At 44.9% G+C, this 14,020-nt stretch overlaps 2 long non-coding RNA genes across 3 annotated transcripts in view; one reads left to right on the top strand and one right to left on the bottom strand.

Annotated features, from left to right (window-relative positions):
* Positions 1 to 4,887: 4,887 nt before the first annotated feature.
* LOC138750265 (uncharacterized) overlaps positions 4,888 to 14,020 on the top strand; it is a 47,329-nt gene continuing 38,196 nt past the window's right edge. For both annotated transcript variants that reach the window (XR_011349211.1, XR_011349212.1), the window contains exon 1: positions 4,888 to 6,005. This is a non-coding gene — a long non-coding RNA (uncharacterized lncRNA). The remainder of the gene's footprint in view (positions 6,006 to 14,020) is intronic.
* The window catches only part of LOC138750266 (uncharacterized), a 37,567-nt gene continuing 30,446 nt past the window's right edge, over positions 6,900 to 14,020 (bottom strand). The window contains exon 3 of the long non-coding RNA XR_011349213.1: positions 6,900 to 7,375. This is a non-coding gene — a long non-coding RNA (uncharacterized lncRNA). The remainder of the gene's footprint in view (positions 7,376 to 14,020) is intronic.

Raw genomic sequence — 14,020 nt, 5'->3', positions numbered from 1 at the left:
GGGGAGAGAGAGAACTGGCTCAGATGGGACAGATGTCCCGGTGCCAAGGGTCAGCGAATTCCCCAGCTCAGTGAAGGTCTGGGACACTGCCACCGGCAAGGAGACTGGACCACTGTCCTCCCCACATCTCCACCATATGGGGGTCCCAGGAGCAGCTCAGGTTCCAAGGCCTGTCAGTGGGGGAAGGGGGGAGGTTCGGGAACTGGGGTGGGGCAGTTCTGAATGGTGATCGAGATGATCGGTCCAGTGGGAGGACAGACATGACAGACAAGAGGGCTGGGGCTTCAGGACAGATCCCGTGGGGAGTCAGGAGCTTTGGGGACCAGACGGTGGGGGACAATGGCTTTAGAAATGGACCTGGTGGGGGTCAGGGGCTTTGGGGAGAGACCAGTGGGTTTGTGGGAGGACCTGTCGGGCAAAAGAATTAGTGACAGACCAAGTTGGGAATGGCATTGGGGATGGACTCAGCAGGAGATGGGATTTTGATGGACCCGGCGGGGATGCGTTTGGGAATGGATCTGGTGGGGGATGGTATTGGGATGGATCAGGTGGGGGACGGTATTGGGGTTGGACCTGGTGGGGGACAAGATTGGGGATGGACCCAGCGGGGGGTGGGATTGGGGATGGACTCGGAGGGAGACAGGATTTTGGATGGACCCGGCGTGCACAGAATTGGGGATGGACCCGGTGGGGGACGGTATTGGGGACAGATCCAGCGGGGGACGGTTTTGGGGTTGGACCCAGCAGGGGACGGGATTGTGGATGGACCTGGCAGGGGATGATATTGAGGATGGACCTGGCGGGGTCAGTTTTGGAGATAGACATGCTGGGGGATGGACCCGGTAGGGGACTGCCCATTGATTCCGTCTTCAATGCCTCACACCAGCCGGATGATCACTGCTCTCTTTCCCAGGTCTCACCCAAACTTTCTTACCCCAATTCCACCACCTACAAACCCTTGTCATGTCCCACCCACTCACCCACAGGGCCAAGGGTAACTAGGAGGGGGAAGCTCCTGGCTGTGGGCACACAGCTCGTTGAAGGACAAGTGGGAGCAGGAGTCCTGGGGAAGAGGTAAAGGGCAGTGTGTACTGTAGCAGCTAGCTGAACTGGGCCACATTCTCCAGGGTGGTGGGGGGAGAGAGAGAGAGAGGACTGGCTCAGATGGGTAGATATCTGTGTGCCAAGGGTCAGGGGATTCCCCAGCTTTGTGAAGGTATGGGACACTGCCAACGGAAAGGAGATGGACCACTGCCCTCCCCACATCTCCACTGTCTAGGGGTCCCAGGATCAGCTCAGATACCAAAGCCTGTGGGTGGGGGACGGGGAAGGTTAAAGAACTTTGGTGGGGTAGTTGTGATGGGTAATCGATTGGAGAGGGTCCCAGTGAGGGAACTGGTCTGGTGGGAGGACAGACCTGATGTTGGGCCTTTGGATACAGGCGAATTGGCATGGGGGACGGTGACAGGGACTTTTGGCTGGGCATGTTGTGGGACAGGGGCTTGTTGAAAGCCCTGGTGGGAGACAGGAGCTCTGGAGACGGTCCAAGCAATGGGTGGAGCATTGGGGATGGGCCCAGTGGGGAATAGGGGCTTTGTTGACAGGCTTGACAGTATTTTGGGGATGATCACAGCAGGGGGAGGGGTTTGGGACAGGCCTGGTGGGAGATGAGGGCTTTGGAGAAAGGCCGGGTGAGTGACAGGGGACAGTATTGGGGAAGGACCCAGAGGACAAAACCACCCCTGGAGCTTTGGTTTACCTCGGGTCACTCACCTTGGCCCACGGACGTGCTTTGATCTGCGGGAACCTGAATTCGGTGCAGTTTGGGTTCATCTCCCGGATCTGCTCCCTGGTTGAGGTCCCCAACACCTGTTGGGACAGAAACCACCTTCACTACTGGCTCGAGGAGGGGGGAGCAAGAGGGAGACAAGGGGAGGGAAGGCAGTGTATGCCTACCAGGTCAGGGTCATGGGACGAGCCCTAGAACTGGGATGGTGGTGAAGGCTGAAACCTTAGGGGCATTTAAGAGGCTCTGAGTCACGTGGATGAAAGAAAAATGGAGGGTTATGAGGGAGGAAGGGGTTAGTTATTTTTAATTTGGTAGGAATACATCGGTCGGCACAACATCGAGAGGTCGAAGTGCTTGTAGTGTGCTCTCGTGTTCTATGTTAAACCTGTCCTGTCAGTCTTTCAGCAAGTGGAGATGTCGGGGAGGGAACGCTGCCAACTGGCACATTCCAGGCTGTAGGAGTAGATGCTGAGGGATGGACAGAGGCTTTGCGCAGCCAACACGTAGGCACTATGGGGATGGATAATAATCCTTCCATAACCGTGCACTGAGAGGCTGAGACCAAGGGGAACACCTCCAACAGCAGAGGGGGGCAGTAATCACACTGTATCAAAGTGGTGGCAATGAAGGTAAACAGAGACGTATGCAGCAATGTGTAGTGAAGGGAATATCTGGATACAACAGGAGGAGGAGAAAAGACTTGGAATGGTCTTCCTCTTTGAAATAATTTGTAAATAAAGTCAATTTTGCGGGGTTGGGGGTGGGGAAGAGAAAAGCCCTACTCAGTCAACTTTGCTTCATGAGATACATTCTCTGATCCAGGAAATCTATTCTGCACCCGCTCCAAAGTACATGGTCAAATTTATTACCCTTCGATAGCACAAGTACGACGTTATAAAACAGAGTTCATGGGGTAAACACACGCAAACACACAACCAAGCCCTCACACCAACAGACAAATGATACATGTGCAGCACGTCCAGAAAAATTACTCGATACTGATGAATAAATAGCAGAGTCGAGGAGTATTTGTACGAGCAGCTCATCAATCGTTTTACGTTCTCCCTGCCTGTAGGGAGAAGCTGTTCCTGGGCCTGGAGGTACCGTCTCTGAAATTCCTGGATCTCTTTCCCAACGGGAATAGCTGGATGATGCTGTTGGCCAGGTGAAGGGGTCCTCGATGATTTTGTCAATGATCATAGTGGATCACATTGATATTTGGGGTGCTGGGGGGCAGGAGCGTGTCCCCAGTGTTGCTCTAGGCCACTTTAGGTCCTGTGGTTGACTTCTGATATTTAAAAAAAAAAATATTTATAAATAACATCCTCAAAGAATTCACACAATTAATAATAACACAAATCAAATATAAATACACGTGTCATAGTTAAAAGAAAGAACAAAGAAATCACCCCCCCTCCCATAAACCATCCCATCTCCCGTCCATCCCCTTGCTAAAAGAAAAAGAAGAAAAATTAGGACAAGGGACCCCAACAGGAGAATCGGTTACTTTAACGTTCCTTTTCAAAACCTGAGGCCTTAAGGAGAAAGGGAATGTAAGAACCACCCTTTGTAAATATGGGGTCCATTTTCTTCCACAATATATGGTTGTAGCGGCCTGCTCACCAGGACGAAAGCCAGTACACAAGATGGCTGACGAACGTGGTGACTGCACAGATCCTGCGGGAACCAATCATCTTCGTCCCAGGTGACATCCCGCATGGTGGGAAGCAATGAGCAATGGTGAGAACACCCACCAATCCGAGGCTGGCTCTGCCGTCTCGAAAGACCTGTCATCAGTAGCGGGAGAGTATATAAGCAGAGCTGCCAGTTCAACAAACCAGTCTTCGACTTCATGGGTGTGTATCGTTCATTCCACACGTCACGGTAAGTGTGCTGGATATCGGTGCGAAGGAAGAGACTTTCACCATTGACTAACTCAAACCAGCACATCTGGACATTAGCAAATCAGACTCCACTCAGCCCCCACGACCCAGATATAGGCGACCGAAAGCAGCGAACAGCGCTCCAATCACTGCTTCTAGGGAGGTGGGGCATCATGCTAACTGGGATGCCATCCTGTACACAAGATGGCCGGTGAATGTGGCAACTGCACAGAGTCCACGGGGACCAACAACTTTCATCCCAGGGGACAACGCGCTCGGCAGGAATTAACAAGGAAGGGAACACCGACCAATTGGAGGCCGGCATGGATGTGACATCACTCCTGTCGACAGCAGCGGGGAGAGAATAGAAGCAGAGCAACCAGTGTAATAAAGGAGTCTTTGACTTTGATTTCTTGGGTGTGTGTCATCCTTTCCACCCATCACAGTAGCGCGCACGCTCCAATTTCACATCGAATGGTCTTGCTCATCTTACATCAGGAGTCATGTGTACAGTTTCCTTACCTGAAGCGTGATAAGTGCACAAAGATCGTCAGACTTGTTTCTGGGGTGTTTTAAGTGGGTGATAGGAGGAAAGTTTGAATATGGATCTCTTGGTCGTTGGTAAAAAGGGAGATGACCTGACAACATTATGAGAGGACACAGCAGCACGGATCGAGAGAGGATAATGCAAAGGAGCCGAACACCAAGTGTCACAATTTCCCAATAACCGATCGGCTGCTTGGACTTTAAGAAATGTCTTCAATGAAAATGTAATATCCTTGGAATTCTCTACCCTGTTGAAGGTTCATTTGAAATTGGGATCCATGGACATGTGATGAGTTTATTGCCATGCACATTCATAGAGGGATCATATGCATTGAAAAAAGTAGCTGACATTGAATTGGAAGCGGTAATAAATATGAAGGAAAGATTGAGAATAAATAGTCTCCCTTGCAGTTGGGGTACAATGTATTGCTTGAGATCAGAGGAATCCTGGAGCCAGGACAAAGTGATCCTGTGTTTCCCAAGGATTTGATTGAGTTGTTGGAGTAGTAAAAAGTGGAAGGGCCGAAGGGTCTTCTGCTTCTTCGACTGCTTGATTTCTGTCTTCTGATGCTGATTGGGTGCGCCTGTGTATTCGCTCGCTCGCTGATTGGTTGCTTCAGTTGCGCGAGCCAATGGGTTGATTCGGTGAGGCCGCTATTGGATTGGACGCTGAAGTCGGGTTGGATTGATGGGCGGGTTCGCGCCCTGATTGGCTCTTGCTGTAAGGAGGCGGGACATTTGCGGCGGCGTCGTCTGCTCGGCTCTGTCGCGTAGCCGCTGGTCCAACGGGACGAAGTTGGCGGCGGCGCCGGGACCTTCCTCAGCCGCGCGGTTCAGGGAAAGCGGGCGAACCGCAGCCCGCCGGGCCCAACCCGGGATCGACCGGCACCGGCGCGGTGTTTGGGTGGAGCCGAGGCGTCGGTGCGAGGCCTAATGGCGTCGACAGGGCGAGGCCGGAGGACGCTGAGTAACTGGCAGCGGGAAGGGGACGGGGGAGGGGCAAAGAGGAGACTTGCAAGTCTGTTTTCCGCATGCGCGGTGGGTTCGCGACGGATTTCGGTTCGCGCATGTGCGGCTGATACGCATGTCCAAACTGAGGGCCACGAACCGAATCCTTTTTGCAAGCGCAACCTGACGACTCGCGCATGCGCACAGAAATTAAGATGGCTGCCCCCCAGCCGATGGAGCCCAAGACGCTGAGTCGCAAAGTCAATCCGCACATTTTGGGTTTTACGTGTCCTGTGTCTGTTCTCGTTTGTCAAATCATTTGATTTTAATAATAGGCACTAAGACTTCAGGGCTCCTCGCACGGGGGATAAAACTCCGACTTGCGTCCATTGTGGGATCTGACTCCATTACGTTCGCAAGTCGGGGAGGAGCTGTCTTGGTCATTGGGTCGCTTAGGAAGGGAGGGAAAACCAATCCATTTTTCTTTGCTTCCCAATGCTCATAGAATGAGTCTGATTCCATCCGTTGTTCCTGTTGTTGTATCACATTCCTCATAAAGTTAGATGTTATTTTTTAAAGTTGACGAACCATGTGTTTAAAATGCATTGTTTCTCAGTTACTTGTCCGAATGCCTTGAAAAATATAGGGACTTTGGTGTTAACAATACAGAGTAAAGATTTCACCAATCCTTTTGAATTTATGATCTCTGGGATTTCTGGTTATATTTTCTATTTAGGTTGGTGTATCTTGCAGACCTGTTTGGTTGCAGCAAGTAAGAAGGTATCGTCTTGTAGCGTACGCTGCTGCAGTGCTACCAAATAAAGAGATGTCCACCCAAGGTGAGTGTAAAATAAAGACGGGCTTTACTGTTTTAAATTCCCCATGTGTGTTCGCTGGCCCACCCACTTCTGGTGACATATGTCCTGACTTCAAGCAGTGACGTCATTGCGTAGTGGCATCACTCTCTGGCAGGCTGGCCGCTACGCAGAAGTGTAGGTCTCCTCAGCTCATATGTGCTGCTTGGTGCGGGCTCCTTCTCAGCAGTGAAGGGGAGTCCATCCCATCTTGGACTGTCCAAGTGTTCCTGTGATTTGGCCTTTTTTGCTTGCCTGGTTGCTTGACGCGCTACAATCTCAGCGTTTATAAGGGGGAAATTCTTTCAATGTTTCATTCAACTTTATTACAGAATTCTTCCTTGATTATCTGTGTAACATTGAATGTTATGGGTTTTCATGAACTGGGATCATGATTTTACTCATAATTAGGTGAGCCAATGTATGGGACATTTTTTGCTCATGCCCCATGGGAAAATAAAAATGAAGTGACAAAATTAGGAAGGTTTGTTGACTCTTGTTTTTAAGCAGGATGTCAGGGTGATTTTCATCATGCTTGCTGAAATTAAAATGTGATTTGTCAGTTCTAAATGGCAGCTGCCACATTGGCTTTGAAAGGAGAGATGGGAACTGGGTCAGGTCCTTTGTGGCCCCAGTAATGCAATGGAGAAAGATGTCATGGGGCTGAATGTTGTTTAGGGAGGGAGAGGGTATTCATTTTTAGGAAACATATGTGGCCAGCCACCCATCAATATTTTCCTCGAATGGAAACTCCTGCTGGTCGAAGCCATTTCCTACTTTGAACAGGTCCAATGTCATTATCTAAGCACATATTGTTATGAGCCCAAAGGATCCCAAAACCCAGAAGCAATAGACATGCATCAAGACAAGTGGTTTTTAAAACAAGTTATTTTTAATCAACTTTAAACATGAAAATAGAATGAAACTTTAACTTAACTCTATACTTATCTAATCCAAATTAACCCTCTTCTAATTCTTAGTGAACAGGTTTGTAATGTGTATAAATTTAAGAAAACTTCTTTGGTTCACAGTTCAATCTCACTTCTCCTTCTTCCAAGTTCTCTGGATGCAGGCAATTCTTCTGTTGTGCACAGAATTGAACGTGTATAAATTTCACCAGGTTTTGGTCCTCGAAAGGTAAATGTTTACCACTTAGGATGGTTCTTGTAGGGTTTTTAGAGAGAGATTTGTTGTTCCAGGATTTCCACAACTGAGGTACCACATTAGTCACCTCAATGTCTCAGTGATGAAACTTGCCCTGACAGAGTTTTCCAGATAATAACTTCTTTCTTCAAGCTACCACAGAGTTCCATTGCTCTTATTCCAAACAAAAGGTGTTCTTTCTTCTGCTCAAGCTGTTGTAAGATAAACAAAACCCAGGGGTGACTTTCCTGTAAGCATCCTGGCTCCTTTCCAAACAATGGTCATTCATTTTATGACATCAGTTCGATTAACACCTACTTGTGAATGTGAATAACATTCTCCAGAGATCTTCAATATTTCTTCAGTCTTTCAAATAAGATCTATTTTAAAATATGTATGCAACCTACTCTAAATCTTACCAAAATCCCAAGTATTTCCAAATTCTCCAAATATATTTATCCATTACAATATCACATAAAGAGCATTTAAGAGACTCTTAGACAGGCATTCATGGGTGAAAGAAAAACAGGGTTTTAGTAGGTGCACAGAGCGGTATTCACAGACATTTTCTGACACATCGCGGGCTAACAGTGCGGGGTGCCAAAGTACCGCGAGTGGCTCGTACCTTTAACCTGCTTGTCCTGTGCACTAACAAGTTCATTAACAGGCAGGGAACAAAAGGTCTGTGTATGTCTTCAATAAACCAGTCTTGAGATGACTACCTTTCTGTGTGTTTGCCTTTATTTAGTAGAATCTCCCGCAGTAGCCGCGACAGGGTATTTTTATTATATTTTTGTTAGAAATATCTCGATCAGCACAGTGACGTGGGCCAAAGGGCTTGTACCGTGCTGTAATATTCTGTTATTGCTTGACTTTGAATATCTCTTGTAAGCTCTGTGGGACTTCAATAATGTAGCAAATGTGCACAGCAACATTGCAGTCAGGAGTTTGTATCTCCTGGTTGACTTGAGCTTTTCTCATTTTTACACAATGCTTTATAGTTCTGGTCAGTAAGAAAAGAAATATTGTGCATGTTGAATATGTCATTATGATTGAAAGTAACACTGGAAAAGAGTCAGTAACAACAAGGTAATTGGCACCCTGTAGTGGCTGGTGCAGTTTCCTGATGGGCACAAGTTATCCCTCAGTGGCTACAGTGATGTGAAAATGTGGATAAATTATTTTGTATATGATTTATACATGGAAAATTAGTTGTTGTTTGTTCCAATTTCAGATAGATGTGGTTGCAAAGTGGGTAAGGAGAGAAAATAGTTGGGGATCAACAACTGGGGCTTGCATTTGATGCTGTGTAAGTCAAAATGGATACTCAGAATAAGGCTAATCTGATTAGGCAAGCCACTGGCTCTTATACTTCCACCAGAAGTGAATCTAGAATTGAGTTTTGAGTCATTTACGGTGGGTAACTTCAAAGTCTGTTGATTGTAAGACTAAATTAAGAGCCCTTTTGCCCCTGGCTGTGCTGAAAGATTGTTTTGTTTATTAACTAAATCTTTCTGAGAAGGAAAATGGAGTGAATCTGCTTTCCTACTCATTGATGATGAATTTTGCAGTAAGATCTTTCAACTAATTACAGACTCCAAATTCCTCCCCATCCTTCGGCATTTTCTCCTGCAATCTGCATCAGTCACCACCATCCAGGGACATAAACAATCATTCACATTCACCTCCTCCAACCATGTCCATGCCCTCTGTGGCAGGAAACCGAATGCATAGTAAATGACAGATTGGTTGAGCACCTGCACTTTGATCACCATGGAAATCTTGGCTCATGGTCACAAGCCGTTTTAAGTACAATTCCCATCCTGACCTTTGTCTTCTGCTTCCTCCATTGTCAGGGTGAGGTCAAATCCAGAGGAACCATCTCTTACTGCACTTGTGACTTGATGGTATGAATATAGAATTTTGCAAGTTCATGTAACTTGCCCACCACCCCCCGCCCCAACTTCCCAGGTTTTACTCTCCTGCTCATTCATCCAGTTCCCCTTGTATTCTCCATTCCAAACCAGATGACTTATAAATATGGGCAGAGAAATGGCAGATGGAGTTTAATTTGGACAAGTGTCTTGCACTTTGAGAGGACTTGTAGTAGTGTTGCAAAGAGGGATCTTGGGGTCCAAGCACGAGCTCTTTGAAAATGGCAACACAAGTGTAGGGTGTTAAAGAAAGTATTCTTCATTGAGCAGGGCATTAAGTATAAATGTGGTTAGGCCACATTTTGAGTGTTTTCTGCAAATCTAGTTGCTGCATGACAAAAGAAGCTTATCAGGGGGTTACTTGGGTTTGAGCATTGGTTCTGAGGAGAGGTTGGATAAATTTGGATATTTTTCTCTGGAGCATTGGAGGATGAGAGATGACCTGGTTGAAATGTATCCAATTATTTTAGTCCTTGAGAGGGTAGATTTCTTCTTCCCCCACCCCCCCCCCCATGGGAAATGTAAAAATACTATGATGTCTATATTGAACATGAGAGGGGAAAAGGAAAGAAGTGAGGCAGGGTTTCGCACAGTGTGGTGGAGGTCTGGCCCATGCTGCCAGGATAGTGGTGAAATCACCACGATTTAAGAGGGATTTGGTTGGGCACATGAACAAGAGGGAATGGGTGATGTGTATGGACCATGTGCTGACAGATGGGATTAATTTAAATGAGCATCATGGTCACCACAGACATTGTTCACCAAATGGCCTATTCCTGGGCTGCTCTGTTGGGTGATGATTCATCTCTTTTCAAGGATTGTTGCCAATGGGCAGTAAACTTTTCACAGAGGTCTATCTCCAATGAATGTATTTAGAACATTTCCATGAGTTAATTCCCTATAGAAACACCAGTTTATCATTCAAGCTGTGTAGCCACAGCAATAATGCAAAGTTTGAAGGCTTTCATTACTGAATCCATTTTAATCAGCCTTCACCCTGTACAATGTTCAGTTGAGACAAGAAAATCAAAATGCAACATTTAACCTCTAGGAAAGATGAGTAATCCTCTGTACCACAGAATTATTGCTGAAAAAATATTTGGAAAATTTTGTGAATTCAGCTTCCAAAGAGGGGATGAAGAGGATCCACAACAAGATTTAAAAAAATTAAACCCAGAACATTTATTGGAAGATGTTTATCACAATAAACATGTTCAGGTTCAGTAATGATCGATTCTGGAATGGCATGTGGCAGTAATAAAAGGAATGCAGGTTAGATATATTCCAAGGAAAAATAAATGAATGATTTGGATTGTGGTTTAAATGGTTTTGTGGCCAAATTTGCGGAGGTCACCAAGATAGGGGACAGAAGGAAGTGTAGAAACCGTAAAGTTGCAGAACGATATAAAGAGATTAGGAAACTGGGCAAAATGATGGCAGATGAGATTTAACACCGAGAAATGTACAGTTGTACATTTTGGTAGTGGAAATAAACAGGAAGCATACTATTTGGATGGGATGAAAATTCAGACCTTGGATGTGCAAAGGGACCTGGGTGTCCTTGTGCAAGGAAACCTAAAAGTTAACGACCAGGTAAAATTGGTCATGAAGAAAGTGAATGCTATGTTGGCATTCATTTCAAGTGGAATAGTGTACAAGAGTAAAGAGGTGTTGATGAGGCTCTATGGGGCACAGGTGAGACCTCATTTTGAGTGCTGTGTACAGTTTTGGGCCCCCTATCTGAGAAAGGATGTGATGTTGGAGAGGGTGCAAAGGAGAATGACTAGGATGATTCCCAGAATGTAAAAGATAACATACGAGGAGTGTTTGACAGCTCTTGGGTTGTATTCATTGGAGTATCGGAAATTAAAGAAGAAAGCTCATGGAGACATTTTTTATTTTGAAAGGTTTAGATAGGGTGGATGCGGGTAAGATGTTTCCCTTGGTGGGTGAATCAAGGACAAGAAAATGAGAGGTTATCCATATAAAACAGAGATTGGGAAGAACTTCCTTAGCCAGAGGGTCATGGATCTGTGGAACCGCTGCCGCATACAGCAGTGGAAGCCTGATCCCTAGGAGTATTCAAACAAGAAATAGACAACTGTATCGTTAGTGAGGGCATGAAGAGATTATGGGGAAAAGGCTGGAAATTGGAAGGAGTGTAGAGTAGCTCTGTGTCGGTTTATGAAGCAGACTCGATGGGCCTGGTGACCTGGTTCTGTTCCTTTGTCTTGGGATCTTGTTCTCATTTGAGTGACATTATCGAAGGCAACAAAAATGGAAACATTCAAGGCAGTTGTTGGAGTAGGTTATTAGTTTGGCATCTCTATGTAAAATTCCAAAACTATCTGTCACTTTGGAGCAGTGCCGGTCCCTCTAACCCCTGAGGAACATAGACTTTCTAATATGTCATGTGTTCTTTCAGCTACAAATGGTTCTCTTATTCAAACATGGCCAGAGGTCACTCGCGTTTCATTTCAGCTTCACATCGTTTTGGGTGGGTTTTCAGTTGTAAATGTGGCAAATGCCATTTTGGGAGTGGATTTCTTGTCACATTTTTGAGTGATGTATTTGAAAAAATGCTGTTGTGTGGACTGCAAGTGAGTTGCATTTGTTGTCCTTCCAATGCCATCTGCTGCCTGACAAGCCTTCAACCTGGCTCCTGCCTTTTCCAAGCCTTGCTCAAGTGTTTCCCTCTTCTTGTGACCCCATCATAACAGTGCACAGACATGCAAAAAGCCACTATATAAAGGCAGGGTCAATGAAATGCAGGCTGATAATACCCCCGGATTTTCTTAAATTTGCAAAATTGGATTGGCAAGAGTTGGCCGAGGTCCACAGATCTGATAGATGCTGGGCTTCACGATTGTATGTGGATCTGAAATAAACTCTAGATTGGTGGCCTTGCAGAGATAATCGTGCCCTGAACAATTCAACCGTGCCTGACTGATACAATATTCCAAATTTACAAGACTTCTCAGCAAACCTCCTCGGCAAATATGCATTTGCCAAAATAGATGTAGTACGTGCTTACTATTAGAATGCATTTGAGTCTTTGGATATCACGAAGACAGCAGTGATGCTCCCGTTCGGCATGTGTGAGTTTCTGAGAATACCATTCGGTCTATGGAATGCAGCTCAGACATTCCAGTGGTTCATGGACCACGAACTCACCGGCCTTAGGTTTGTTTGGTGCTTGTGTTGAGCGAGGAGATTCTGGTTGTAAGTGTGGATGAAGAGGAGTACAAGAGCCACCTTATCTCATTGTTTCCGAGGCTTGAGGAATGTGGCATCGTGATCAATCCCAGGAAAGTGTTTCTGGTGCTTCTGATCTTGTATTTTTGGGAACGAGGAATTTTTATTGCTGTTTCCTGGTGAATGCCACAGCATCTCTATTACCTCTTGCTGAATGACTCAAAGGATCTGATGTCTGCTTCAAAAAGACCTTAACTTTGTGTATGCTCTTCATGATGTGAACACTGTTCTTACAAATGTCACTAAGCTTGTACATCAAGGGTCCAAGGCCTTGAACTCTTACCACAGATGCATCTGTCAGTGCTGTGGGAGCAGTGTTCGAACAACGAGTCTGTTGGCAATTGGAACTTCTGGCATTTTATTTTCAGCCAAGCATTCAACGGTTCAGGCAAAGTATAGTACATTTGGGCAAGAACTCTTAGCTATCTATCTCGCAGTGAAACATTTCATCTTTAAAAAAATATTTTTAATTTTGTATACAGTTCAATATAATAATAGAATCGTATTCAAATGATACTTTAAATGATCAAAATAGAATAAAAAATAAATGGTTGAACTGTACATAAAAGTGAGAAGAGAGAAATAGTAGAAAAGAAAAAAATACAGATCTAGGTGCAAAGCTCCTGTGATAACTATTCCCTCCCAAAAGGAAAGGCAGGATATCAATAAAATAGTAGAATTAAACCAACATGATAAGGTTCAACCATTAAGATTAAAGAAAAGTGGTGGTGGGTTGGAGAAGTGAAAACATTAGATATCCAAACACATATCTAAATATGGTTTGCATATTTTGATGTATATATCATAACCATTTCTAATATAAAACATCAATTTTGATAAGGGAATACAATTTTGCATTTCCCCACAATCAATTTTAAGATGGGATTCAGATTTCCATGGAATTGCTTTTCAACTCCTGGCCACTGCCAAAGTGACTTTAAAAAATACTTAATTGATTTTTTGAGAACTTGAATTAGGCTTCTAAATCATTTACATTTCCCAAAAGTAAAAGCTCAGGTGTTAATGGGAAACATGTTTATAATTTGTTCCAAACACTTACTCACATCTTTCCAAAATGATGTCACCTTGAGACATGACCAGAGAGAATCTATATACGTACCAATTTCTGTGCCATATCCAAAACATAAATTTGAAAAATTTGGAATAAATTAATTGATGTGGTATTAAGTATAATTGATGAATAAGTTTATAATTAACTTATCTATCGAAAACATTAATTACTGTCCCAACAAATGTCAGACCAGCAAAATGGGTCAATTTCAGTTGTCAAATCCAATTCCCATGTTTCTTTTGATTTATTCTTGTCTGGGTTTGGAGATTCCTCTTGAAGTAGAAGATACAATTTGGAAATGTTTCTTTGTAATTCCCTCATGAATCCCAATCTCCAATCCAATATTTCATCTTTTTATTGGAAGGTCATCCTTTGACCATTTATACAGACCACCAGCCTCTTATGCATACTGTAAGTACAAGCACACATCTCTACTTGCCCAGAGAGATTCTGCACTTGGACTTCATCCTCCAATTTTCATTGGACACACAGCACATCTGAGGAAAGGCAAAGGATGTGGCTGGAGCCCTATCCAGGCATGACATTACATAAAATTACTGCCATCGATTTTTCTGTCATGGATCATGCACGGCATA

The sequence above is a fragment of the Narcine bancroftii genome, unplaced genomic scaffold (assembly GCF_036971445.1).
Source record: "Narcine bancroftii isolate sNarBan1 unplaced genomic scaffold, sNarBan1.hap1 Scaffold_111, whole genome shotgun sequence".
NCBI classification, from domain to species: domain Eukaryota; kingdom Metazoa; phylum Chordata; class Chondrichthyes; order Torpediniformes; family Narcinidae; genus Narcine; species Narcine bancroftii.
The sequence above is the reverse complement of the archived record's forward strand: the minus strand, read 5'-3'. Positions and strand labels throughout refer to the sequence as shown.